This window comes from Bubalus bubalis, chromosome 1, assembly GCF_019923935.1.
Source record: "Bubalus bubalis isolate 160015118507 breed Murrah chromosome 1, NDDB_SH_1, whole genome shotgun sequence".
Taxonomy (NCBI): Eukaryota; Metazoa; Chordata; class Mammalia; order Artiodactyla; family Bovidae; genus Bubalus; species Bubalus bubalis.
Window position 1 is genome coordinate 131,120,507 of NC_059157.1, and position 25,275 is coordinate 131,145,781.

General features: G+C 37.5%; 1 long non-coding RNA gene across 5 annotated transcripts in view; it reads right to left on the minus strand.

Annotated features, from left to right (window-relative positions):
* The window catches only part of LOC112585561, a 385,559-nt gene that overhangs the window by 109,495 nt on the left and 250,789 nt on the right, over positions 1–25,275 (minus strand). The window contains exon 3 of one of the 5 annotated variants that reach the window (XR_006551642.2): positions 18,909–21,138. The exons of the other annotated variants lie outside the window; for them this stretch is intronic. This is a non-coding gene — a long non-coding RNA (uncharacterized LOC112585561). Of the gene's footprint in view, positions 1–18,908; positions 21,139–25,275 lie in introns of those variants that run through there. 5 annotated transcript variants of the gene reach the window in all.

Consider the following 25,275-nt stretch of genomic DNA (forward strand, 5'->3'; position numbering starts at 1 on the left):
TCTCTTTTTTTGCTGTTTTGTCTGTTATTACAACCCATTTTTCCATATTCCAGATTTTTCTTTGCCTTTCCTCTCATTTATAGCTCTTCTTTATCTTTCTACTTTAGGTATGTCTTATAAATATCAAGCAGTTTTATTAAATTTTGAGACCCAATCTGAAATATTTGTTGTTTAATGGTGGAGCTTATCCCAAAGTTGCTGTAGTAACTGGTAGCATTTGGTCTAGCTTCTATCATCTTATTTTGTATTTCTTATGATAACTCTTTTATATAGATTTACCATACTGGTTAGATTTTGGTGAAATGATCTTTATATTTAGATTATAATAATTATTATTTTTGATATTTGTATTACATTTCAAAACCATACTAAAAATCATTCATTCACTAAAATATTCATTGAGTACCTACTATATATCACATAGTTAGGACAAATTCTGCACTAAACAAAACAGATATGGTCCTTGTTTCTGGGGGATTTTTCTTAGAAGGTGAAAAGAACAATAGACAACAAATATACAGGAAAAGGTTCAGCCAGTAATAATTACTACATAGAGAAAGAAGGGTTACATACTTCAAATTGGGAGGTTAGGCAAGGTCTCTCTAAAGGACAAACATCAATTTGATGAGAAACAGCCAATAGGGTGAAGATCAGTAATGATTCTCCTGAGACTGGGGAAAGGAAAGCCCTAGTATAAAGACACTGAGATGGAAAAGTTGGTGGGTTTTTAAAAATGTATTTCTCAATTGGAGTATAATCACTTTACAATGTTGTGTTATTTCTGCTGTACAATGTGAAATCAGCCATAAGTATATATATATATATCCCCTCCCCCTCCCACCCCGCCCCATCCCACCCACTTAGTGATCACAGAACACCGAGCTGAGCTCCCTGTGTTATACAGCAGCTTCCCACTAGTTATCTGTTTCATACATGGTGGTATATTATGTCACTACTAGACTCTCAATTTGTCCCACCCTCTGAGTTGGTGAGTTTTGAAAAACTGAAAGGAGCCGGTGCATATTAAGAGAGTGAGAAAGTGATAAAAGGTGGCAGTTACCAGATAAAGTAGGACTTCATAAATCACAAGGAGTATGGCTTTTAAGTGTGATGCAAAGCTCTTATGGGTTTTAAATTGTGGGGTTTGTTTCTGTGTCTGTTTTTGCTGTGGGGAAGGAGTAACATAATACAATTTTCTTGTAAAAGCTCCCACTTCTGCTGTGTGGGAAACTATTCTAGGAGAAACAAGAGCATCAATAGGACCACAGGTGATGGAGACAGAGAGAAGACATCAGTTTCAGGGCATGTTTTGGATACTGAGATCACAGGACCTGCTGATGGTTTGAATTTGTGGTGGGTGAGTGGTAAGAACAAGAGGAGTATCCAATATTATATTTAGATTTTTATGTTTAGCAATTGGGTAGATAATGGTGCGTGTTTACTGAAATGGAAATGCCTGGTTGGGGGACAGGTTTGACAGACGGTGGAAGAATTATGAGTTCTGTTTTGACTACTTTAAATTTGACGTTCCCATTGAGTACTGATGGATGATGTCCAAGAGTCAGTTGGGTATACAAATTTAGAGTTCTGGAGAAAATTCAAAGCAGCAATAGAGATAGGTTTCATTGTATATAATTGAAGAAAGAAGGTACCTAGGCCAAAGTCCTGGGGCACTCCAACAGCAGGAGGTTATGCAATTCTATTTGCAGGATATAACATAAATTCTGGGTTTCTGCTCTATTGGTCAATCTTTTCCACCTTTCTAGGTCTGAAACAGTTTTTTTCCTCCTAATTTACACTTCTTTGTTAATTTCAATAGAAATTTGGAAAGGGGGAACATTAAATACTTAGATCCAAATAATCATCTTGAACTGGAAGTCAGTTGTAGAACAGTTTATTCTTTAGACTCAGAAAGTAAACTGAATGACTGTTACCCATACAGTAAGTGTACTAAATTGAAAGTTTCTTGAAGAAAAGCAGTTTTTTTCCTATTATCTACACAATTCAACTCTGTTGAAATCTTTCAACAGAGTATCCAAGGACAAGGAAGTCTTTCGAACACAGTTGTCTGGTTCAATCAACTATTAGTTGAATGACTATGAACTACTTCTCTTCAATAACTTTTTCTCTTCTTTAATAATAACAATAAGACAGTAATAATGGTCTAATATTACTACTAATATTAGTAATCTTTAACATACTACTCGGAGAAGGCAATGGCACCCCACTCCAGTACTCTTGCCTGGAAAATCCCATGGACAGAGGAGCCTGGTGGGCTGCAGTCCATGGGGTCGCTAAGAGTCAGACATGACTGAGCGACTTCACTTTCACTTTTCACTTTCTTGCATTGGAGAAGGAAATGGCAACCCACTCCAGTGTTCTTGCCTGGAGAATCCCAGGGACGGGGGAGCCTGGTGGGCTGCTGTCTATGGGGTAGCACAGAGTCACACGGCTGAAGCGACTTAGCAGCAGCAGCAGCAGCAACATACTACTAGTAAAAAATAATAGAATCAGTTAAAGGTATCTTTCTTCTTTGGCTTGACTACAACAATGTCTGTAAAACGTTTAGCTTAGTGCTTGGCATAGGGTAAGAGTTAACAGATAGTGATTCTCTGAGCTCCACGCTGGGCCCCAGCTATTCTGGCAGAGGCCCTCTGTGTGACAGCAGACTGTTGATGTGGTCAAAGAGGGAGCAGGGCCCAGATTCCAAAGTGTCTTGTAAACCAGAGTCAGGAATGTGTATTTTATCCTTGTGAGAGAGGAAGCTACTAGAGATTTTTGAGAAGTGAAAAAATTTGGTTTATAGCCAGAAACAGTTTTGTTCACATTTACAGCCAGAGCTTACAGATTAATGCACTACACAGAATATTTAATGAACATATATAAATATATGTAGGATGCAATGCTAACTGATGTCAGTTTCACCCCTGCTTATGTTCTTGACCGTTTTTTTATGGAAGTTCCCATGCTGCATGATTAAATGTGGAGTTAATGAGGTATTCTCCCACCCCAAACCACTCCTTGAGAGTGTCTCTACTCTTACTACTGAACAAAATAATGGAGCTTAAAATTTATACCAAAGTTAGTATTTCCAAAGAGAAATGTCCATCTTTTAGATAATTAACAGTATTTTGGTATCACCTAATTTGTTACTTAGCAAAACTTCTCATTAAATTTTCCCTAATAAAAGATCTGATCATTTCTTAGTGAACATCATCTTTTGGGATAAAAAGGGAAAAGAGAATGCCTACAAATCTCTTTGGGTGTCAATAAAGTTCACACGGGAAGTAATTATCCTATTATTCACCATACTCCTAAAGCTCTGTCTGGAAAACTGCATGCAATTTTGGGCTCTTTCTATGTTAAAAAAATAAGATTGCTAATTTGGAAAGAATCCAAAGGGTAGTAATAATGACAAAAGGCTTGGAAAACATGCCATTAAACAGAGTCTAAGAGAATGGAGCAAGAACTGCCATTCGATCAGACAACTGATGAAGGCAGAAAAGATTTTAAAATACCATGTGAAAGAAACCTCCTAAAAAAAAAAAACAGATTATTTTTCTCAGTCCAGACACTTATATTAGCAGTTTAAAAAGGAGAATTAAATTATGAGCCATCCAAAGCTACATGTTCAGTCAGAAAATGTAGTGGAAATGGGGAAAATGGTAAAATAACATCAGAGGACTCAGAATGTTGCCATGATCCTTCCAAATATCTCAGGCAATGGCTTCTTCCAAAGAACTCTTTTAAATCTAAATGCTGAGCAGGTACTGCTGCACATGAATTGACACAAATGGATAGGATGACAGTTCACTTAATATTAAAACTTTATGGTTATTTGTCTATGCTCAAATAGGAGAAAGGAGATGAACAAACATAAGATTACACTATTCGTGTCCACTGAAAAGCTATGGTTTTGGAGAGGAAATAGTATGTGTACAAATACCAAATAAAGAAGCTAGAGGAGAGGGGGGACTTCCTGCATATGGAAGCAGCCAGGCTCTAAAGCTCTGAATTTGAATTCCAGTTACATATTGCTTCAAGATTCACCCCAGGGGTCTGCTGGGACAAGAAGGCCAGTCGGAATCACTTTAAAATTCTGCTACAGATACATACGGAGAAGGCAATGGCACCCCACTCCAGTACTCTTGCCTGGAGAATCCCACGGACAGAGGAGTCTGGTAGGCTGCAGTCCATGGGGTCGCTAGGAGTCGGACACGACTGAGCGACTTCACTTTCACTTTTCACTTTCATGCATTGGAGAAGGAAATGGCAACCCACTCCACTGTTCTTGCCTGGAGAATCCCAGGGACGGGGGAGCCTGGTGGGCTGCCGTCTATGGGGTTGCACAGAGTCGGACACGACTGAAGCGACTTAGCAGCAGCAGCAGCACAGATACATATACATGAATCACCTTGCTGCATACTTGACACTAACACAACGTTGTAAATCAACGATTGTTCAGTTGCTAAGTCATGTCTGACACTTTTGCACTCCGTGGACTATAGCCTGCCAGGCTCCTCTGTCCATGAGATTTTGCAGCCAAGAATACTGGAGTGGGTTGTCATTTCCTTTACCACTGAGTCAACAGGGAAACCCAAATCAACTATATTTCAATAAAAATTTTAAAAATAAAATAAAATTCAGCCTCAGAAGATATAGTTAATAGAATCCATGTGTCCTATGGGTCCGACTTCAACATTATAAAACATTTGAATGAAGAGTAAACATAATGAATAGAATCCACTTTTCCTATGGGTGTGACTTCAACATTGTAAATCATTTGAATGAAGAGTTAACAGGTAGTCAAACATCTTGCTGTCAACCATTCAGGTGATGGTGTAGCCTTTCTTTCTTAGCTTTTCTGTCGTGATGGTCAAGTGTCAAGAAGTTAATGTGCACAAAGCTAATACCAGATTTATCAGCTAAGACTTCAGGGCCCTTTACAACCAGGCCTTCAGCTTCTTTTCTAACTCTCTTTTCTCCTTCCACCTCTTCCTCTTATGACTCTCCTCAAATTCTAACTGGGAAAATCCATTGTTCTCTAAACATACCCTTGTCCTCTCCTCCTTCTATGATAGCACCAATGGCAATGTCTACCCACACATGCTCCCCTCCTCCCCAATCTCTTTACTCATGTCCTAGTCACCTAGAAAGTCCCTGCTAAGACGCTATGACTTCCATGAGTCACCTCATGGAAGGTGACTCTCACTTAGCCCTATTCTTCCCCAGTTTTGTCTTTATACCTCAAACCTGGATGTAATGTTTATTTTCATTTCCTGCCCACTAGCCTATAAATCCCAGAGGTCAATATTATAGTAAATTAAGTACTACATTAATAATACTATATTTTACTCACTGTTATATTTTTCATACCACCTAGCAAAGTAAATTTGGGCTTCCCTCATAGCTCAGGGCTTCCCTCATAGCTCAGTCAGTGAAGAAACTGCCTGCAATGCAGGCGACCTGGGTTTGATTCCTGGATTGGGAAGATCCTCTGGAGAAGGAAATGGCAACCCACTCTAATATTCTTGCCTGGGGAATCCCATGGGCAGAGAAGCCTGGTGTGCTACAGTCCATGGGGTTGCAAGAGGCAGACATAACTGAAGGACTAAACCAACAGCCATCAAAGCAAAGTAAGTGCAACAAAGTATCCAATAAATGTCACTGGGTTAAAGTAAAAGTGAGAGGAGATGGACATTAATTGCTAAATAGCAAGAGTGAATAAATTTGCCCAGTTAGAAGATCCTCTTAAGACTATGTATACTTTTCTGAAATATGTGCTGTCTTGGGAAAATTATAAAGTTATGCATATGTATTTTATAAACTGGAAAGGGAAAAATTGAAAAAAGGAAAACATCACCATTACTCCATCTTCAGAGGTAGCCACTGATAACATTTTAATTTGTATATTCCCTCCTAGCTTTTTAAGAGAATTTTTACATAGTTGTTATTATACTCTATATATGTATCTATTTTCCCCCAAAGGTTATTAAAAGCTTTTGATAAGTACTTCTAATTACAGTATCAAATGCTATTGTTAAACCATATTTTACTTAATCGTTCCCTAATGTTGGACATAAAAGATGGTTTCCAATTTTTTTTCTAATTAAAATAATTTAATGCTGAATGCCCCTGAGCAAAAAGAATTGTTTACCCATCTTTTCAGAAAATAGTGTTTAAGGGTCATTTAAGCTATTTTTTTGCTGTAAATAATCTAGCTTGGTCTTTTAATGAGTCCCTGTATTTTTTGTTTTCCTCAGCCCTGCTGAGATAATTTCCTGTCCGTTGAATCTTTGCTGCCCTGTTGACATCAGTTATGTTCTTGGCTTTTCATACTGTCCAGGTCATTTACTCAATCCCTTTCTCTGGCTGCCTGGATACGTTCTGACAGATGCTTTCTAATGAAGCTGGACATATTCCATGTTCTCTAGTCACTAGTTCTTAATTGATAGGGATTTAGGGAAGATTTTTAAATGATTAAGTCTTACACTGACAGTCTCTTAGTTACTGTAAAATTTAAAAATAGTTTTACTTATTTTATAAATGACCTTATGTTGTAATATTTTAAATATTTAAAAGCACTTTTACATACAGGAATCAAGATTGCCGGGAGAAATATCAATAACCTCTGATATGCAGATGACACCACCCTTATGGCAGAAAGGAAGAGGAACTCAAAAGCCTCTTGATGAAAGTGAAAGAGGAGAGTGAAAAAGTTGGCTTAAAGCTCAACATTCAGAAAATGAAGATCATGGCATCTGGCCCCATCACTTCATGGGAAATACATGTGGAAACAGTGTCAGACTTTATTGTTTGGGGCTCCAAAATCACTGCAGATGGTGATTGCAGCCATGAAATTAAAAGATGCTTATTCCTTGGAAGGAAACTTATGACCAACCTAGATAGCATATTAAAAAGCAGAGATATTACTTTGCCAACAAAGGTCCATCTAGTCAAGGCTATGGTTTTTCCAGTAGTCATGTATGGATGTGAGAGTTGGACTATGAAGAAAGCTGAGCACTGAAGAATTGATGCTTTTGAACTGTGGTGTTGGAGAAGACTCTTGTGAGTCCCTTGGACAGCAAGGAGATCCAACCAGTCCATCCTAAAGGAGATCAGTCCTGGATGTTCATTGGAAGGAGTGATGCTGAAGCTGAAACTCCAATACTTTGGCCACCTCATGCAAAGAGTTGACTCATTGGAAAAGACCCTGATGCTGGGAGGGATTGGGGGCAGGAAGAGAAGGGGATAACAGAGGATGAGATGGCTGGATGGCATCACCGACTCGATGGACATGAGTTTGAGTGAACTCCAGGAATTGGTGATGGACAGGGAGGCCTGGCGTGCTGTGATTCATGGGGTCGCAAAGAGTTGGACATGACTGAGCGACTGAACTGAACTTACATACATTAGTTTTTATAAAAATAATAAGCAAATGTTATTAGTTCTTTACAGACAAGGAATCTGGGGCTCTGAGAAATGAAAAAAATCCCCCCTCAAACCAACCATATTAGTTTTCTATTTCTGATGTAACAAATTACCACAAACCTAGCAGCTTTAAACATAACAAATTTATTATATTATAATTCTAGAAGTCTCAGTGGGCTAAAATCAAGGTGTAGCAAGGCTATATTCCTTTCTGGAGGTTCAGGGAAGAATTAGCATGCTTCCCATTTTCAGTTGCTAGATGCTGCCCGTATACCTTGGCTCATGGCCTCTTCTTTATCTTTAAAACCAACAGGCTGATTCATTTCTTATATTACATCATATCCGACACCAACTCTCCCACCTCCCTCTTTAGAAGGACCCTTGGGGTTACTTTGGTTTACTAAAATACTCCAGGATAAGCTCCTTACCTTAAAATTCTTGTCTAAATCACATCTACTAGGTTATTTGTTTTTGTTTGTCATGTAAGCTTACATATTCATAGATTTTGAGGATTAGAATACAGATATTTCTGAGGGGCAATTAATCCACCTAATACAACTACTCACATCAGAAGTAAAAGCTATAGACTTAATGTGATATTGCTACATTATATTAAGCAAAGTGAATAGAGAGCCCCACAATTTAATGACCACAAAAGCTACAATCCATACACCTACACAGAAAATCATTCTTAAGCAAGGGCATATTTGTAACACAAGTATAGGTTACATGTGCCATACATTAATGTATTTGCCCAACTTAAAATGTATATTTATTCAATTTGGATAACTCCTTTTCCTATTGTATGGTAAATCTGAAACTGCTGTGTCTCTAAATGTACACAATAAAGGATTAAAAAAAATTACATCCTAATAGTAGTCATGCTTACTGCTCACACGTTGGTGTGGGTTAATTAGTATAATTAGTCTTATGTATATAAGACTGCCCAAAATGTCCCTGACAGCTAAAAAGCAACCAGCCACATAAATGCCTAGTGGACAACTTTGCATGTAACAACAGCCAGGCAACTGGTGATTTACTTTTTTGCATGGCTGTCAGAAAAACACAAAATCTGGCACTTCAGATCTCACTTTTTGAAATAAAGACCAATTATAATACAATTCTACATTAACTTGGCTTTCATCTGAGAATTTTGCTTTATTGGGTGTTTGGATAATAAATATAAGGTTACTTCTTATTGAGTGAACACCACTATGACTAATGTTAAATGGAAATCATTACATAGCTTGTTGTATATAAGGTCTCTTGCTCTGGGGGTGTGTGTGTGTGTATATATATATATAAATCTGTGTGGGCTTCTCTTTTTGCAATATGAATTCTTGGGAATGGGGATCTTTTCTCTCACATTGTCAGGCCACAAATAGGGGATTACAGTTGCTACATAATTTCACTTTGAAGGCATCAACCACCCATAGTTTATGGGAAAGCCAAAAGGAAACATGATGGATAAAGTCTTAAATATAAAGTGACATGAATGATAATTAAAAAGTAATTCTTCATATTAAGTCTGTTGCTTTAATTGTTTTCATATACCAAACTTTGGAAAAAATATTTTCAAGAGCTCTTATATCTTTACCACTTAAAAACTAATATCTACTGAAACTAACTTAAGATTCACATAATCTTTGTTATATTTATAAAGTCAAACCCTTAACAAAAGGTACAGTCAGTCATAAATAACAGACCATTTGCAAAGTCTCTTCCCTTAAAAAGTTTTGGAGTAATTTCCCTTGAAAAGTTTTGGAGATAAATTTCTAAAGAGAATTTCTCTTTCCCAAGCAACTTAGATAATTCTGGTTGTTTTTTAAAAATTGCTTACAATTGAATATCTAAAAATGAAAATATTTTTTTTTTACTTAATGGAATATCAGAGGAGAATTATTATCAAGTATATACATACCTAGCATAAAGAATATATAGTGATAAAGGGATGTACATACAACTAAATATGATATTTTCATATTTGGAACAGGTGGACCTTTCAAAAAAAAGGTTCCTAATTATTCCTATACTGTTGAAATTATTTTAATTTTGCATTTCAGCAGATATACTTGTATGCTGGAAACAGGTGTTCATCAAAAGACGGTGATAAAGAGACACTGCATTCGGGGCTTGGAGCCTAGCCTGCATGGTGTGATGACAGATAAATTAGAAAAATCCTGCTAAACATCTCTACACTTCAGAAGGAGATTACACCTTTTTAAAAAGGCAAAACATGTGGTTCAATTACTTATTGTCTTGGCATGTGGTTATGATGAAAGACGGAGTCTTAAACATCAATAGAGCTAAACTAACATCCCAGATGGGCTTCAGAAGAGGGGACTCCTGCAGCAATCCACCTGCACAAAAAGCAACTGGGAAAAAAAAAATTAAAGAAATGCGTTTCTTCCCCTCCCCTGTTTAATTTGTTTCTTTATATTAAATAGCCATTTAATGACTAACATGAGCTTTGGGGAAAAAATAAGAGCAAAGAACCTTAATATAAATGTATTTTCTGGGAGATCCAGCAGAAGATGAGGTAGACTTAATTGCAGCTCTCTGAAGAATGACATGCAATTCTCACATGGGTCCTAGAGTTGTAACAGCTAATCACCAAGCTCAGGAGAGGAAAGGCAATGTAGATTTGCACAATGCATAGGACTACAGAGACAACATGTGGTGTGACCTTAGGTAAACAACAGAACCTGTCTGGGTCTCACATTTTTACATACACAAATTATTGAATTTGTGGTTCCATTTGGTCTCATGCTGCTACAATCTGAATATAATCTTCCCTTCAGTTTGAAAACATACAAAGTAAATGCCACTGGGGGGCAAACAACATAGAGAGAAACTTGGTGGAGACCAGCATTTTTCCACAAGGCATTTCTACATTCAGACATTACTAGAATACCCCAACAGTCCTTCAGGTGTTCAGTACTCTGATATAAATTGGTCCAAAATTAGTAATCAGGTATAGGGATTAAAGGAAGAGAAATAAGAGGATAAAGAGGAAAATTATAATCTATGAATTGCATGCATTATACAAATTTCACATTGAACTCAAACCAAAGCTCTTCAAAGTAAATATTACTAATCCATTGTACCTAAAGCTAAAATAATGATCACCAGCACCTATTGAGCCAGAATCAGGCTAAGCATCTTTCATTTAACATTTATTGGAATTCTATTAGGTAAATTCAGAAATAACACCATTTATTTGCCACTACTGTCCTCTCAAATACCAAAATAAATGTAATCTTATGAGCAAGCCTTGCAAATATGCTCTGAACTATGTTAAGGGATTTGCCAAGCTTTATTTAATCTTTGTGACAATGCCATGAGTTGATGGGTTGTTATGTCTCTATTTAACAAATGAGGAAACTGAGGCTTAAAGAGGCAGAAAAAATTTCCCAAGATCAAACAGTAAATGACAGAGCCAAGAAGATGGAGGAAAATCTTATAATTTCTGTGGTGGTGGTGGTTTAGTCACTAAGTTGGGTCCGACTCCTGTGACCCCATGGACTGTAGCCTGCCAGGCACTTCTCTCCAGGCAAGAATACTGGAGTGAGTTGCCATTGCCTTCTCCAGGGGATCTTCCCGATCCAGGAATCAAACCTGGGTCTTCTACCTTGCAGGCAGATTCTTTACTGACTGAGCTATGAGGGAAGATAGTAAACTGCTATTAAAGGCTCAAAGAGATTTACTAATATAAGATCACAAAGTTAAATAGTAATCAACAGAGGTGGGAATCCCAGTTTATCATACTCCCAAGTTGTCCTTTTTTTAATTTTTCTGACCAGTGTCAAAACTGAACAGCATCTAGCCACTTTCAATAAATACATGTTCAGTGTTTATGATATTCAATGTACAGTGCCAGGCTTGATAAGATTTAAAGAAGCAAGCATCATTCTCCCTAACCCAACAAGGTTTACTAGTACCTTGGGGAAATCAAACAACCACTTATGAAACATTTCAGAAAAACAGTAAGAGGGCACAGGTAAGAGTCAAAAGAATCTGTAGATGCAATATGTGCTGAAGGACAACAGAGAGAGAGAACTCACGTGGGGTGAGACACTGAGACAAATCATGAGGGAGTGTGAGGACTGGCAGGACTTGTGAAGACTGGGATAGAGGGAGAGCAAGATGACCATTTGACTGGAATAGTCTTGGATGTTCCCTGGAAGCAAAGACCAAGAACAGAGAATGAACATGGTAAGGGATTGTCTTAACATGAAAGAGTTGGTGATTCAGTTAGGAAGCTATATTGGGACCATATTTTAGAATCTGAGTGCTAAATTTGGCTTGCAAACATTCAGAACTCCTAAGCAGCAGGGTGATACGATTTACCTCGGATGATGAAGACTACACCATCGTTGCTGTCTCTTGGGGAAAAAAATCTTGAGGGAAGAAAAGAATGGGTTCTTCTTAGTATAAAGACTGGTGATAGAGGAATTTCTGGCCCAATTTAAAGGTTCTTTTGCTGTTGTTGTTTTAAATATAATAAATATATATAGTAAAAAAAATTAGAAAATATGGTATAAAGAGAGCAAAAAACACCCATGATCCTACCACTCAGAAATCATCATTATTAATGCTTGGGTGCATTTCAATTTAATAATTCAATAAATATTTATTGAACACCTATTATCTGCCAGATACCACTCTAGGTGCAAAGTCTACAGCAGTGAAGAAATAAACTCCCAAATTACCACCTTATTAATCTTCCATATAGATATGAAATAGATGTGAAATAAGGTACACTTTTTAAAATCTGGTTTTTCCTTATTTTTAAGTTGAGCTTAAGAGAATTCCAGAAAAACATCTACTCCTGCTTCACTGACTACACTAAAGCTTTTGGCTGTGTAGATCACAACAAACTGTGAAAAATTCTGAAATAGATGGGAATACCAGACCACCTGATCTGCCTCCTGAGAAACCTATATGCAGGTCAAGAAGCAACAGTTAGAACCAGACATGGAACTAACTTAACTGGTTCCAAATTGGGAAAGGAGTATGCCAAGGCTGTATATTGTCATCCTGCTTATTTAACGTATGTGCAGAGTACATCCTATGAAATGCCAGGCTGGATGAAGCACAAGCTGGAATCAAGATTGCCAGGAGAAATATCAATAACCTCAGATATGCAGATGACACCACCCTTCTGGCAGAAAGTGAAGAGGAACTAAAAAGCCTCTTGATGAAAGTGAAAGAGGAGAGTTAAAAAGTTGGCTTAAAACTCAACATTCAAAAAACAAAGATCATGGAATCTGGTCCCATCACTTCATGGCAAATAGATGGCAAAACAATGGAAACAGTGACAGACTTAATTTTCTTGGGCTCCAAAATCACCGCAGATGGTGACTGCAGCCATGAAATTAAAAGACACTTTCTCCTTGGAAAAAAACTATGACCAAACTAGACAGCATATTAAAAAGCAAAGGTATGACTTTGACGACAAAGGTCCATCTAGCCAAATTCAGTTCAGTTCAGTTCAGTCACTCAGTAGTGTCCGACTCTGCGACCTCATGAATCGCAGCACGCCACGCCTCCCTGTCCATCACCATCTCCCGGAGTTCACTCAACACACATCCATCGAGTCAGTGATGCCATCCAGCCATCTCATCCTCTGTCATCCCCTGGTCCTCCTGCCCCCAATCCCTCCCAGCATCAGAGTCTTTTCCAATGAGTCAACTCTTTGCATGAGGTGGCCAAAGTACTGGAGTTTCAGCTTCGGCATCATTCCTTCCAAAGAACACCCAGGACTGATCTCCTTTAGGATGGATTGGTTGGATCTCCTTGCAGTCCAAGAGACTTTCAAGAGTCTTCTCCAACACCACAGTTCAAAAGCATCAATTCTTCAGCACTCAGCTTTCTTCACAGTCCAACTCTCACATCCATACATGACCACTGGAAAAACCATAGCCTTGACTAGATGGACCTTTGTTGGCAAAGTAATGTCTCTGCTTAAGCTATGGTTTTTTCAGTAGTCATGTATGGATGTGAGAGTTGGACCACAAAGAAAACTGAGCACCAAAGAATTGATGCTTTTGAACTGTGGTGTTGGAGAAGACTCTTGAGAGTCCCTTGGACTACAAGGAGATCAAACCAGTCCATCCTAAAGGAAATCAGTCCTGAACATTTATTGGAAGGACTGATGCTGAAGCTCCAATACTTTGGCTTTCTGATGCGAAGAATTGATTCATTGGAAAAGACCCTGATGCAGGAAAAGATTGAAGGCAGGAAGAGAAGAGAATAACAGAGGATGAGATTGTTGGATGGCATCACCTACTCAATGGATAAGAGTTTAAGCAAGCTCCAGGAGTGGGTGATGGACAGGGAAGCCTGGCATGGTGCAGTCCATGGGGTAACAAAGAGTTGGACACGACTAAGCAACTGAACTAAGAAATTTAAAATTCTATTTATAAGTTTGGAGATGTCAGAAATCATTTCTAAGGGAATTTTGGTAATGCTCAATCACATTTGCAGATAATTAAACACCTTCAAACATTTAACACTCTATTTGTACACTTAATATATAGATATGTTTTTAGGTACTTCAGTTACCTGATTCAACAAACCTAACTTTTCTAGGTGCAGAAATAAAAATTTCAATGTTTACATTTAAAAATATAATTGTTATTTTAGTTGCAAATATGGTGCTTAGATTTCAACTTAAAATGCAAATCTAAAACACTTACTCAATTTAACATATAAAATTAACCACCAACTCAATGGACATGAGTCTGAGTAAACTCTGGAAGTTGGTGATGGACAGGGAAGCCTGACATGCTGCAGTCCATGGGGTCCCAGAGAGTTGGAGACGACTGAGCAACTGAACTGAACTGAACCATCTGATACATTTAAATTGGAGTTACAAGTTATAATAGACCCAAGTTAATCAATTTTGAATTGACTCTAATACAGCAAGTTAATTTCAATACTTCCAAATATATAAGATACTAAATATGTACATGTAACTTGTAAACACAAAAATATTTATATATTATAGTTTTGATTCTTTTTGCCCCTTCATATTTAATTATAATTTTCCTGGGGTTGAAATAGGTATAATAAGGGATAACAATTTCCATGGAAATTAACTGGGGTTACTGAATCTTTCTAGACTGAAAATTATGAACCCTCTTATTCTGGTAACTGAGATTATTTTTATAACCAGAGTTCTTGGCTTAATATGAGAGCCAGGCCATGCCTGTTGACATCCAGAATGAGTCCTCTTGCTTATTCTGGTTACCAGATTGTGTCCCCCTCTATAGCCATTATTTACAATTTAAAAATTGAATTATAAAATTTAACTGCTCTTGTTGTTCACACATCACTGAACTCAAGTTTGATATGCTATCTGTTTGGTTATTTTCTCTATTATTATTATATTACTTTCTTCATTCTTTATTCTTTTTATTTATTTATTTTTTTTGGCGGGGGGCATCTTGCACCATGCTTATTTTGTCCTATACTTGTTTCCCTGGTAATATGGAAAATATTCTGTTTGAATCTTTCTAGTGACTAAGTTTAACACAGACACATACATGCACATTTTTTTTCCCATAGTGAAACAGCATCTAATGACTCCTGAATTAGATAAGAAATAGCACGCTTCACTTCTTCCTTGTCCTTCACTCAACCATTTCCCAACTCTTTTGTTAACTAGCATTCTGGGTTCAGATAGTAATAGCAGTAGTTATAGCAGTAGCATAGTCTATGTACTTAACAATCTCTACATGTTATTGGTGATAGAATGGAAACCTGCAGGGCAGGGAGGAAAGATGCATATGCTCCATTAAACATTTTGCCAAGAAGGCCATTTTTAGTTTCTTCATATGTTTGCCAAATTACTTTCCAGGAGAGATGCACTAATACACAACCTCACCAACCATTCAGTGAGAGTACCCATCTCATTACATTCTAAAAAACTTATCATTACTTTAGGAACTTTTATCTATTTGATAGATAGAAATGACATTTGGTCATTATTTTCATTTTTTTTATCTAGGGGAAAATTGTTGTTAGGAACTACAATTCTAGTGATCTTCTTCTGATGAAGTGCAATTACTCATGAAGGAACCCTTATAAATTGAATAGGTTTGATTCAGGATCTTGCCTGAAATGTTACTAATTAATTTCCTAAGTGACTATTTTATAATCTTTTCTACCACGTATTTTCTGGGCATGTAGACCCAGAATAAAAATGTCCAATGAGTGACAGTTGTCTTTAATACCACGAATCCCTGTACTCACTCTTAGCCATTGAACTCGGGCATTGTGCTATATGAATTCTCATAAAGTAAATAAATTAATCAGTAAATTCATGTTAATAGAAAACCATAGTCACAATAACTAATTTGTAAAACTTGTGGTATTGGCAAATATTATGATAAGATATATTAACCCAATAGGGTTCTGCAAACAAGTTCTGATTTGCAGAACTAACCAACACAATACCAGTAATATCACATGAAATATTCACATTAGAAATGTTGACTGAAGTGATTGAAAGTCATTCACTTAAAACTAATAAGTAAGCACACATATTCCTGATAATACTGAATGCTGCTGCTGCTGCTAAGTCGCTTCAGTCATGTCCGACTCTGTGCAACCCCAGAGACGGCAGCCCACCAGGCTCCCCTGTCCCTGGGATTCTCCAGGCAAGAACACTGGAGTGGGTTGCCATTTCCTTCTCCAATGCGTGAAAGTGAAGTCGTTCAGTTGTGTCCGACTCTTTGTGACCCCATGGACTGCAGCCCACTAGGCTCCTCCATCCATGGGATTTTCCAGGCAAGAGTACTGGAGAGGGGTGCCATCGCCTTCTCCATAATACTGGATAGTCATATCCAATTTAGCAGTGTTCCTTGATATTCTTCATCAACAGAATAAAAATTAGCTACCAATTTCACTGACAGAGTAACGTATATATTTCTATGTGAATGGTAAAACCAGGAACAGCATTTCAAACAAGAGGAACAGCATGAGCAAACACATGAAGGCCATGGGGACTGAGGTGGACTCAAGCTAGTCTTAGTTACTGTAAGACTTGAGGTGTATATGAGACCTCTTGCAAGGGCAAACTTCATTCTGATAGCTTCTACTACAGTATCATGTTTTTAACTTTTAAACTTGGTTTGGACAAGAATTCCAAAGAGAGGAAAGATATCATGAAGTAACTTACCAAGAAACTATTCAGATGTGGTTAAGTGAAGGCTGCAACATATTTACCACATGTAAGAAAGTTTCACAGACATTCATTCACTTACTTTAAATCAGGTTGACTACACAACAATTTAGATAATATTTTACAAATATTCTCTGGTAATTAGTAAAGCTAATGAGAACTGAAATTAATGGCATTTTTGACAGGCACATATATTACCTCATTTTATTTTCAAAACAACTTATGAAGTCATTTTTCTGATGATATCTCTTTTATAGATGTGAACTTAACCAAGGTCATGCAGCTAAAAAGTCAAAGACTCAAGAATTGAACCCAAGTTGTTGAATTCCAAAGCCCATGTTTTTAATCATTACTCTGAAGATAACAGTGATAACTTCAGGACATCACAAAGATATTTTGACATTGAGCCCGAAATGTCTAAAACCTGTCTCTGTGTTTACTTTGTTATCAATTGGAGCTGAACATAAAAAGTTACTTGTGCTTAAAAAAAAGCTTTCAGTCTTGCTGTTCTCACTCTTCCTTCGCCACTCCATCCAAGATCAAGGTCACTGTGCTGAATTTGTGGTCCAACAATCACTTTCAATTCATGACCACAAATTATAATGTCCAAAATGCAGAAATATGACTGCATGGCCAAAGCTTCTAGAAAGGGAATTCTTATTCTAACACAAATACCTGTAATAATGGCAGAAGCAAGCAGAAAATGATGGGTAAAATAAATTGCTTTTTTTGTATAAATATTATTTTTTCAAGGTCTTGTCAGTATAAAAGCCCCTTTTTCAAATCACTAAAGTAGTCACTTTACCCTCTTTTTAATTTTGCCCTTTCAGTCCTTCTCCTCCTACTTAATCAAAAGTCAAAGTTAGAAAACCACCTAAATTAACCCCTTTCCCATGACATTATCATTTCCAGTTTCCAGGAGTTATTAAGCAACCCTAAATCCAGACTGCAATGATAAAAGAGGAGGAAGAGAAGGCATAGTAAATTAGAGAAAACAGATATGAGGGGAAATGCCACTGAAGTGACAAATGCTGCACATTGGCAGACAGATACTGATTTCCTTATTCCATAAAGAGCTCTTCAAGCCCACAAGAATAACATTGATGGCCCAATAGAGAGACTAGCAAAGGACATAAACAGGCTGTTCACATCAAAAGAAAACGACGTAATCTTTATCTTGAATCATTTGAAAAGATATTCAACCTCAGTCATAAGTAAACAAATGCAAATTAATATAATAAGATACAGTACAAACTTTCAGATTGGGAAGGGGGAAGCAAAGCTGGTTATGGGCAAGAAGTCACATTCATACATCATATTTGGAGCACCACTTAATATTTATCCAAAAACTTCTAGAAATATATCCTATAGGTGCATCTGGCCCAGAGATACATACTCAGGGATATTACAGCAGCAATTCTAAAAGTCAATTCCTGGAAGCAACCCAAATGTCCTTTAGTTTATACCAAATGTGGTTAAAATACCTCTGGAGGTCCACACAGAGAACTGGTCAATGAGGGGAGCTAAGGAGACGGACCAGGGTGAGGAGCGGAACGGTGAGCTTTTTTCACTATATAGATCGCTGTACTTATTTTTAAAAAAAGAACGTATATTAAAAATAAACCCACTAAGACAAACATTTAAAAGATGCTTTTGGAATTTTGGAAGAGAAAACCAAAGAAAAGCAGCCATAAAATTTTCAATTTCTTCCACAAAACAAAAAGTTCCAAGGATTATGAGGACACAATCAGATAGGACTCTCTGGAAATAAGGCCTAGGATTATATACTAAATTCATGTACTTGTTCTGTTTTCATATTTCTGTGTGATATCTTCCTAAAGGAGGACAAGTTTAGTTGTCGTCACTTCACCATTGCAACGTCAGAATTTAACACATAATGGTAAAAGAAATAGTTCAAGTCATTAGCTAACCAAATCACGAGCATTCTTTAAGCTGGTTTCCATATAACCAATAATTATTTTTCTATTCTCAAAAAACTAAACTTTCAAAACCTTGGTGAAAGCTGGCCACTATAAGGTCATGACATCTAAAACATCATGTTTGTATCTCTATTACTATGCAACATCAGACTAATGGTCTTATAAATTCCTAGTGTTTGCCAAACACATTACATGGAAGATCACAGTGTTAATTTGGAAAGGGAAACAGTTTCATGGCATCTAAAGGACTGAAAAAATTACCTCTAATCCTTTTGGGAATCAAAGAGGCAATAAAGTGAAATTGAGTGCAGAAAGACTCACATTGTAAATCCATTTACTACCAAGCCTTGTTTACTCAAGGATTTATTTGTGCCAGTAAATAGTCACCAAAGCTTAATAGCATGACTTTACCAGAATTTTCTTTAAAGAAGTGTCTGATATTTTTTCACAAATAGTGTTCAGCTGATTAAAGCCTAATTACACACATTGAATTAAAGGTGTGAGTACATAATAAAATGTTCTAGCTAAAAGGAATCTGTGCTGGTGTTTGATTTCCAGCTAGTAATTTGGCTGGAATAAAATGGAAACAAGAAAGCAGAATTGTTTAAAAGATACAGCTTTATGACAACACACATTTCTAAAACTGGAAAAAGAAATAGACAAATATATGGCGTACTTTCCAAATGGAACGTGCTGAAATCTAAAACAGCCTTTTCTATTCCCAACATTTATAATAATAATAATAATAATATAAGCCACACTCACAGAGGCCAACAGCCAGAAAAAAACATATTTCCATTTTAACGCCTTTAGATGATCAAAGCATCAGCTTAATATAATCAGCTGAAATCCATTTACTCGCGAGCTTGCCACTGTGCCCAGGGACTGCCTTCCCTTCCAGCCCTATCTATTCTGGAACAGGTGCTATACTAGTAAATTAATTAGTCTGTGGAGAAGCACCTTGTTCTCCATCTCTGCAGGCCTCTTGTGGGTCAGGGCCTTGAAGATTTCACCATCTGGGCAGAGTTTCCCCCAGAGAAACAATCAAAGCCTACAGATTGCAGCCTACAGAGGAAGGTTCAGATGACAATTAACCTTATTAGGTCTCATTTTTTACAGTTTATAGTGTGTCAACATGTTGGCGCCATAAATAATCTGCTACATCAAATAGGTGGAGAGAAATGGTTTCTCCTCTTATTAAAAGTTATAAAGCCTTCCAGAAAAGAAGTATAGTATTTAAGGGAATGGTATCATTTACAAGCATCTAAATGTTAGGATTACTGAGTAGGAAGCTAGATTTCAAAGTTTGTGAAAGAAAAAAAAAACCTATCATCCATTTCTTTTAGATGCAAATTCTGAGAGAGAGGAACTTCATTTTTTTCCTTTTCTATGTCTTCCAAATTTTTCTCTCAGGAAAAATATATATGGTTCCTATATATATGGTTTTATAACATTTGGCTAACTTAAATACATGTTTCTTCTCAAAAATTGTATTTTTTCTCCTGTTCCCCCAACCACAGTTATGCATATATGATCCTGTTGTCTGGAAAATACAAAATAAAACCAGTCAAGACAATTAGCATCTATAATTTGTCACAAAATCAACAAATCTTTAAGCCTACATTTTTAGTCAGAGTAAGTTTAATTAAACACTTCACAAATGGCTTTGCTGCCTGATACACAAAAAAAGTCCCACTTTTTTTCAAGTCTTCAGGGCTTCACTGGTGGTTCAGATGGTAAAGAATCTGCCTGCAAAGCAGGAGTCCTGGGTTCAATCCTTGGGTTGGGAGGATCCCATGGAGAAGGAAATAGCTACCATTCTAGTGTTCTTGCCTGGAGAATTCCATGGACAGAGGAGCCTTGTGGGTATGGCAAAGAGTCGAACAGGATTGAGCAACTAACGCTTAAGCCTTTAAGCATAATTTAAATAGAGTTTACTAACAGATCATCACAAATTCTTGGGAGAAGACTCCAAGAGTTCTTATTTACAGGTCTATCCCTTTGTATTTGATAGGGTACTGGGCCCCACTAGCTCCTTAAATTCTATGACATGATTCCCAGTTAAGATTTTAAACTTGGGATAGATACCTTCCCTATTGGCTTCTCCTTCTTTTGCAGCTTCCTTAGACAGCTCCAGTGGGGCCTCACGAGTTACCACTGGGTTAATGATGTGTTTGGAAGCTCACTGACAGTGCAAGCAGCTTTGTCTTCTCATGTATCCTGTGTTGATTCACGTGTAAGCTGACAATATTTGCAAACTTGAACTGTTTGACATTAAAGACCAGGAAACTCATTTGATTCTGCCTAAAGATAGTTCTGTGGGATTAGAACTGATGGAAAGGGAAAAATAACCTTCAGGAAATGTAGATTTTATAGCTTAAAAAGTAGCAGCAGACTTGGTATCGCCATTCTATTTAAAACAAATTTCCTTGGGAGTTACTTCTGGAATTCAGATATAAAGTATTTAGCTTGGAATTTGTCCAGTCACAGCATAATGCTTATATTTGGGACATGCAAAAATGAAGTTGGAGACAATGAAAACTTCACTTGATCTTCTAGTTTTGGTTAGAAGAAAATCTAAAAAATAATGAGCAAGAACAGAGAAATATGTATATGAGCATTCATATTCAGTATATGTCCTTCTGTTGTTAAATACATATTTGCCATATCAATTAGTAATATTAGCTTATATCTAACTTATTACAACTATCTTTGGTCATGATATACTATAGTGATTCTATTTTTACAAGTGCAGTTGTGATAGGAAGTTCAGTGTCATTTATTAGCAAATATAAAAAGAACTTGAAGCTGGGATGGACCATGAAGTTTAAGGTATCTATCTAGGTATCAAAGAAAGCCTCTGACAAAACAGTGCCCTCTAGTGGATATACAAACTCCTGGAGTCAAACCAATTCTCTCACATGGAATCTGGTCATGAGTTGGAAATCTGGGCACATAAAGACGTCATATTATTACTGGACACTAAGAAAAATAAATTTACCAGTAGTCATGTATAAATGTGAGAGTTGGACCATAAAGAAGGCTGAGTGTCGAAGAATTGATGCTCTTGAACTGCGGTGTTTCAGAAGACTCTTGCGAGTCCCTTGGACTGCAAGGAGATCAAACCAGTCAGTCCTAAAGGAAATCAACCCTGAATATTCATTGGAAGGACTGATGCTGAAACTGAAGCTCCAATACTTTGGCCACCTGATGAGAAGAGCCAACTCACTGGAAAAGCCCCTGATGCTGGGAAAGACTGAAGGCAGGAGGAGAAGGGGATGACAGAGGATGGGATGGTTGGATGGCATCATCAACTCAATGGGCATGAGTTTGAGCAAGCTCTGGGAGTTGGTGATGAATAGCGAAGCCTGGTGTGCTGCAGTCCATGGGGTCACAAAGAGTCAGACATGACGGAGAGAATGAACGGAACTGAAGAAAAAGAAGAGCCACAGTTAGGGTAACTGCAGAGACAAGATGAGCATGCTCCATTCATATGGCAAGCACTACTGAGGGCCCGCCATGAGCCAGCCCTGGTGCTATATGTATGGGATACAAAGAAGACTGAACAGAACGCCTGCCCTCAAGCAGCTCATGGACTTACATAATCACATTTGAGAAAAGCAAGTAGTACAGGGGGAAGAGAAATAAAAATCTGGAAAGTGAGGCTGGGTCTCCAAAAGCGAAAAAAGTGGACATTTTCATGTGGCTCTTCTTAAAAATTGCATGGAAGTAGTTCTTGCATAGCTATGATTGGTCCACCCAAAAAATGATCTGTCAAAGCTAGCAGAAGACAAAACTAGATAAACTCTGTTCCCTAGAATCCAGGACCTTTTTGCACCACTATCATTTAGAAAGACTGGAAGAGCTTTCTGAAGATCTTTCTGTAAGATATACCAGAAAGGTCAAAGTTTCTGCAGTTGTTTGAGTACTCAGGAGTAGGAAGTTTGGAGGGAAACATTTCAGAGGTCACTATGTTCCCTAAGACACTTTCCCATGCACTTCCTGGTAGGAATATATTAGAGTCCCATGGTGTGTAGGCACGAGAGGATCAAGCCCAAATGGCACTTGTGTGCAAGATCACTACTTGGGGCTTCAAATAAACAATGCAAGGGTGAATATGTCTCTTTCAGCATTAATTGCATTCTATTTTCACCTTAAACCCTAAAATGTTCATCATATTAAATGTACCTGATGCTGTGTTGCATACACATATTACCATCGAGTCATAAATGCTATGGCATTACCAGGCAAATGGAAGCAAAGGAGTTGATTTGTTAAACTATCAAGCACAGATCCAACAGAATCAAAAAGAAGAAAAATGACAGATGTAACTGGTGAAGGTTTCTTCTATGATCCTCGATGATAAAAAACTTTCTTTATTCCCTGGTTTGAATAATCATCCCATTTCCTATGTGATGCCACTGAACCCTAGACATATTTCCATCACAAAATATGTTACACTATGATGCACTCTGTTTATATACTTGTCACCTTTCACTAGATATATTTCTCAAACCTCTTGAAAGTCAGAAACCATGTTTTTGCCATTATATCTCCAGTTCCCTATTGTTCCTTGAACAACACTTAGCACAAAATAGTCACTCAATATTTCTAGTTGGGTTACTACTCAAAATATGTAATACTCTGTAAGGACTATATTATATCATTACCCAGATTTCACAGAATAAGAAGTATAAGAAGATAGTTTACAGATAAGAAAATTTCAAATGGAAAGATTATAATTGCTAATAGAATAAAAAAACTTTTGAAAGTCCCATTAGAAACACCAAATACACAAAAATAAATGAAAAATAAGAAAACCCATTGCTGGTAGGACTGTGAAGAATCTGGCATATATAAGAGTGTACATTACTGTGAGAATGTGGCTCAACTCCAGTCTAGACAAGCATTGTTCCGATTCTTGATCTAGGAATTTTATTTGGGGATATTATACAACAGTGAAGACTCCAAAAAGAGACATATGGGGGTGTTCTTCTCAATATCTCTTGGAGTAACAAAACAAAGTAAAAAATAAAGGAAGAAGGCTTGTAGAAAGAAAAGCTGTAGAGGGAAATTTTTAAATGACAAGGGTGAATGGAAGGAAGAAAACAAGGAAAGGAGAGAGAGGGAGATAAAGAAAACTGGAAATAAATTGTCAAGAATAAGGAATAGAAAAGAAAACTGATATTACAACATAAGGAGACACTATACAATCAGTTAAGAGATAAACATGTATAGGACTTCCCTGGTGGTCCAGTGGCTTAAGACTGCCTGCCAAGGCAGGTTTGATCCCTGGAAGATCCCACATGTCGTGGGGCAACTAAGCCACAGCTACCAAGCCCACATACCCTAGAGCCTATGCGTCACACCAAGAGAAGCCACCACAATGAGAAACCCACATGTAGCAGCTAGAGAGTAGCCCCCGACTTGCTGTAACTAGAGAAAGCAGCAATGAGCAGCCCCAAAAATCAATGAAACGATAAACATATATTGGACAAGAGTATAAAGGATATATATCATACACACATATATATATGTATGCTTAGTCACTCAGTCATGTCCAACTCTTTGCAACCCCATGGACTATAGCCTGCCAGGCTTCTCTGTCCATAGGATTCTCCAGACAAGAATACTGGAGTGTGTTGCCATTCCCTTCTCCAGGGGATCTTCCTGACCTAGGGGTCAAACTCAGGTCTCCTGCAATGCAGGCAGATTCTTTATCATCTGAGCCATCAGGGAAGCACAAAGCTCCTAATACATATTTATAAATTAATTTATTAGGCATTATTGGTCAGGCATTGTGCTAGGTTATCAGTATATTTAATACCTAGGACAAGCCTGCCTGGAAAGTTACTTTGTACAATGTCTCACAGCTCAAATTTGCAAAAATAAACTTATTTCAAAAAAAGGGAAAAAATCTAAGTATCATCATAAAAATACACTTTATATAGCAAAAGATAATTTTTAGTGATATAAACACTTAGAATTCAAAATTCATTTTTTAATTCCAACCACCAGAAACAATAAATATTAATAACAGCTTCTGATTTGGCTGGCATCCTACCCAGAGTTAGGGTATGGATAATGGTCTACTATCTGAAAAGGACTTTGACAAGGAAAGGTACTGTTACTCTCTTAAATAAACAAATGCATTTGGGGGGAAATTGAGGGAAGGTGTTGACAAGACCTTAGCCTTCATTTCAGAAAGTTTTCCTGTCTATACCATCAGAGAGAAGCCCCAAATGTCTCCATTAACCTCTGATCATAGCATGAGGTGAAGGGAATCATGCGAACTGAGAATATTTAAATATTCTCTCTGCATAAAAGCTGTTTAGCTGCTGGAATCATTTCCTCTCACTGTCCCTGAGCTAAAGAAGTGGACCGATCAGCAGGGGAGGTGAACAGATGCAGCTGGAGAGGAAGGGAGGCTTGGGGGAATCATATTTGAGCAGCCGTGGGGAATTAGATGCCACAGGGGAGAGTTTACAGAAGCAGTTAGAAGAATGGATCCACAGAGGGAAGGGCTCAGCGAGGCAAAAGCAAGAGACAAGATGCACTCAGAGACACTCACAGCTTGTGATACTCCCTAAATGCCCACAGAGAGTTAGGAAGACCCTTACTTCTAAGGGGGACTTAGGTAATTTCCCCCTTCCCATTTCAGCCTATAGAAAAAATTAATACACATTTCAGTCTTCCATCTGCCCCTTTGAACCT